Source organism: Crocodylus porosus, unplaced genomic scaffold (assembly GCF_001723895.1).
Source record: "Crocodylus porosus isolate Cpor-Errol unplaced genomic scaffold, CroPor_comp1, whole genome shotgun sequence".
Lineage (NCBI taxonomy): Eukaryota > Metazoa > Chordata > Crocodylia > Crocodylidae > Crocodylus > Crocodylus porosus.
Genome location: NW_017728918.1, coordinates 67,805,765 through 67,810,406, shown reverse-complemented (window position 1 = coordinate 67,810,406; position 4,642 = coordinate 67,805,765). Strand labels below are relative to the sequence as shown.

Sequence of the window (4,642 nt, the reverse complement as noted above, 5' to 3'; positions counted from 1 at the left end):
GGGCCAGAGCTGCTCTGGGCTGCACTCTGGGTAGGTGGTGGAAGGTGCTGGGAGCAGGGGCTATACCCTCCTGCTGCTCACCCAGCTGGTGCAGGGTGGAGCCTCTGTCCTGCCTCTAGACAAGTGGCACACAGCAGCGGGAGCTGCCCTGATCTCCCCATGCCTCCTGAATGAACAGTGGCCTCGTCCTGTGCCCCCGGCTGGGTGAGCAGCGGCACAGCATGACGTGTGCCCAATCCAGGGGCACCCCTCCTCCCCCCCAATTGCTACTCTAAGGGCCTTGCCCTGCCACTGCTCCCCCGAAGGAGGGCCAGGGCGGGATGAAGCTGATGTTCATCTGAGAGGCTGGGGCAGCTCCTGCTGCTGTGTGCTGCTTGTCTGGAGGTAGCACAGTGGCTCAATCCTGCCCTGGCTGGGCGAGTGGCAGGACAGCATAGAGATGTAAAATTTCCAGGAATTTTGAAGCCACGGGGAAAAAACTGAAATTTTGAGAAAAATTTAAATCTTTATGCGATACTTATTTTATTAGCACCCTTTACATATCTGAATTCACTTTACTACTTTAAGAAAATCAAATATATTATGTATAACTTAATTTGCTCATAAAATTGTTTAGTATACTTACTAAATTTAAAAGTATAGTTTATTCAGATATTAATTACAAATCTACTATTTGAGTTTACTCTAAAATGTTTTTCATTTTTGTTCCAAATGGAGCTACAGATTGCTGAACTCTAAGCAACCTAGCATCTCTTAGTTTTTGCCAGTTTATGAGTAGGCAAAAATTAAAGTTGAAAAAAGAAGCAGCCATCAACATTATAGTAAAACAAAGAAAGTTGTTATGTAATCTGGACTTAGTCTCCTCCACAGTGTCAAGCATATACAGAAAGCATTCATTTTTAGAAAAAGCGCTGGGGGGGGAACCCCAAGTCATTGAATACAAACTTTGTTATGAAACTTTGTCTAATTGGTCTCATTTTCTGAGCTATCACTATCAGCAGTTTCTGATTCTTCTGATCCTTCATTTTTATCATCTTCATGAACTGAAAATTGAAGGCTTGCTCGAATTGAGACAAGCTTCTCTACTCTTTCAAAAGGTTAATTTATTTCTTGATTTGGTGCGAGTATTTCCAAACATAGACCAGTTTTTTTCACATGCTGCAGAAGATGGAGGAATCTGAAACAGGCAAGAAGCAAGAGGAGTCAGAGGCTGTGCCATGCAAAGACCTTGTCACCATGCTGCAGATACCTGAAGATGTTCTATATTCTGTAACATTTGAAAGTACCTTCCAGCATGAAGTCCTAAGTGTGTTGCTTATTTTGTAATCCAGTCAAATGCAGTAGCAGTGCTATCATCGCTAACATTTCTGCCTTTGAATCTTGGATCTGAGCGACTTGCAGCAGCATGAATTGATTGGCAACAGAATTCTTCCTGTCTGTTACTAAAGTCTTTCATTTTTCTTTCTTCTGTACTTGTAAGTGAAGATACACTTAGATTCTCAAAAACAGTTGATTTTATTTTATTTTAATTTTTTTTAATCTGGGCCATTTGTAAGGAATGTCTGACAGAAATTCACTGTCTAATTCAGGTACAGTGATTACTGAAGAAATTGGCTTTACAATCTACAAGGAGTTCTGCAGCTGAACCCAAAAGACACCCTCATCAAGTACAATGTTCCTTCCACTTCTGGGTACTTTAAGATCCTCCATCATTACTGTTTCTTGAAGAGCTGCTTTCTTTTTTAGTAAACTTTCAAATGAGCTCATCACTCCACCCCATCTAGTTTTACTGCAGAGTTTGAATGTCACAGTTTTATTCTTTGCATTCTTTTTCCCTGCTTCTTAAAGACTGCAGCTACAATATGAGTAGCTTTTACATGTTTCATAATTTCTTTTGCTTTTCTATAGATCTTTTGCAGTGTCCAACTTTATGATGTTATTAAGAAGCAAGATTAGCCCATGGGATGCATGTCCCATTGTAGTAGTATGTGAATATTTATCCATTAAGATCTCCCATGCTGCTTTCATATTGCTTGCCTTTTCAGTCAGCAAAGCAAATACTTTACCACTCCCAATCTTTTGTAGGACTTCGCATATTTTACTACTGTTATACTCTGCAGTATGCCTGTTCTCTCTTGTTTCAATGCTACTGTAAAAACTGGTTGAGGTATCGTTATCACAAAGTTTATGATTCCTTCTTCCTGCACATTTGTCTATCCATCTGTAAGTACTGCAAGACGCAGTGCTTTGTTGATTTTTTTTTTTTTTCTGTTTTTTTTTTTTTTTCCCCTTGCAAATTGCATTATACTTCCATATTCTGACAGTTTTTTTAAAAGATACTTGCTCAAAGAATGTCTGCTGGGCAAACAGTATGGTGGTCTTAGTAGTTTAAAAGCTTCCTGCCAGTATGCATTTTCAGTTATTGACAGTGGTGTCCCAGAAGAATATGTTGCTCTTGCAAGAGCTTGGTCAGTGTTTTCCTGATCTTCAGGTGTCATCTTGTCTACAAATGAAGCTATTGAGAGTCTTCTGTGTACAGTTGGTTGCAATATTTGGTTACCTGAGGATGGTGATTGAGCAACCCTTTGTGTTGCTGATGTAACAGAAGAAGCAGCAGCAGGAGGACTTCTGGATCGAGAAAGTTGGAAAGAGCTGCTTGCATTTCCATCATGATCTACCTTCTCCTTACATACACTCATGCAGGGTTTTTTTAATGTCTGCAGGACACTTTTTACATATAAGGATATGTTGGTCATCCTAGTAGCATTTGGAAAGTCATATTTCATTTGACAGTATTTGCAAATCACGTTTTTTTCTCAGAATAACTTGCAGTGCAGAAATGCTTCCATATGCTAGAAGTTGGTCGCGCCATTTTGCTGAGGGAGAAAAAACAAAAATGTAATTTAGTGGCTAGCTTGAGTGTGTGTGTGTGTATGTGTGTATATACATACACTAAGCTACAGCATGTACAAATTTAGTAACAGATGGAGGAAAGATGTCCTCAGAGTTAACTGTGAACAATTTGCCTGCCCTGCAGGCTTCCCCTCACTGCTAAGGTTGAATGATTTGTCACAAAACATCAGATTAGTAGGAATTCAATTATGAATTGTATAGGTTATGAAAATATTACTAAGGCAGCCTAAATATAATTTAATATACTGAATTCATATAAATTTAAACTCTTACCTCTCAATAAAGAAGTATACTTTCTTTCAGCTCTTTTGTGCTGCTTCTGTACTTCTGTGGATCTCAAGGTCACAGGGCCGGGAGGAAGCAGGTTTCTTCCAACTCCGAAAGCTTTAGACTTGCTCTGTCTGCTCTCCTGAGGCTTTTGAGCAAGCAGGGCAGTAAGCTTCTTGTTTCTAATCTCTACAGGAACAAATGGATGCTGCTGCCAGTGTCCACTCCCAGTCCTTTGAGGCCTAGTCAGGAGGACAGGAGCAGATCCACCAACCTCTTTTGTTGATCAAAAGTCAACAGTAGAGAAAAAGTCCACAAGCAAAGAAGCCACTGAATTCTTGTTGCTTGTCTTGTGAAAATGGCAGTGCCCCCTGGGGGCAGAAACGCATCTTGCTTTTGCATTTGAGAGTTGTACTGTACTGCTTGTCCTTGGTGTAATGATCTGATACTGTAGATAGCCTTACATAAACATCTTCCTGTTACATAGTTATTAAAAAACATTTTTTGGGAGTAAAGGGTAGCAGTATATGAACACCTTGTCTTAAACATTTTATTCATAGAATCATAAAGTAGGATTGGAAGGGACCTTGTAGATCTTCAAGTCCGACCCCCCCCCCCCCCCCCCCAACCTGGGTGGGAGAAAAACTGGACTCAAATGAGTTCAGCCAGGTAGGCATCAAGCGTCTTCTTAAAGACCCCCCAGGATAGAAACCAGCACCACTTCCCTTGGAAGTTGGTTCCAGCTCCTAGCCGCCCTAACTGTGAAGTAGTTCTTGCAGATGTCTAATTTAAACCTACTCTCCAACAACTTGTGGCCATTATTTCTTGTTATGCCAGGGGGTGCTAGGGGGAACAGTGTCTCCCCCAAACCCATCTGGTCCCCCCCAGTGAGTTTATAGACAGTCCCCCCTCAGCCTTCTGTTGTGAAGCCTGAACAGGTTTAGGTCCCGCAGTCTTTCATTGTAGAGTCTGCCCTGTTGTCCCCAGATCATGCGGGTGGCCCTCCTCCAGACCCCTTCAACGCTGTCCACATCCCTCCCGAAGTCGGGCGCACAGAACTGGATGCGGTACTCCAGCTGTGGCCCAACCAGGATCGCATAGAGGGGGAGGATCACCTCCCTGGCTCTACCCCAGATGCACCCGTGGATGTACTACAAGGTCCGGGTTAGCCCTGCCAACTGTGACCTTGCATTGATAGTTCAGCTGAAGTCAGTAACGACTCCAAATTCCCCTCTGCCTCCGTGCTCTCAAGAAGGAAGTTTCCCATTCTGTAAGTGTGCTGCTGGTTTCTACTGTGTAAGTGCAGCACCCTGCACTTGTCAGTATTGAAACGCATCCTGTTTATGTTAGCCCACTCCTGTAACCTATCCAGATCTTGCTGCAATCTTTCCCTCCCTACTAGCGTGCTCACCTCACCCCAAATTTTGGTATCATCAGCGAATTTAAACAGGTTGCTTTTCAC

At 42.4% G+C, this 4,642-nt stretch overlaps 1 protein-coding gene and 1 long non-coding RNA gene across 5 annotated transcripts in view; one reads left to right on the top strand and one right to left on the bottom strand.

Moving 5' to 3' along the window:
- SNX14 (sorting nexin 14) overlaps nt 1-4,642 on the top strand; it is a 90,565-nt gene that overhangs the window by 1,612 nt on the left and 84,311 nt on the right. The window lies entirely within an intron of this gene.
- Nucleotides 526-3,481, bottom strand: LOC109311834. The gene is made up of 3 exons (XR_002101629.1): nt 3,187-3,481; nt 1,228-2,876; nt 526-1,177 (listed from the first exon to the last, which is right to left on the bottom strand). It is a non-coding gene; the product is annotated as an uncharacterized LOC109311834 (long non-coding RNA).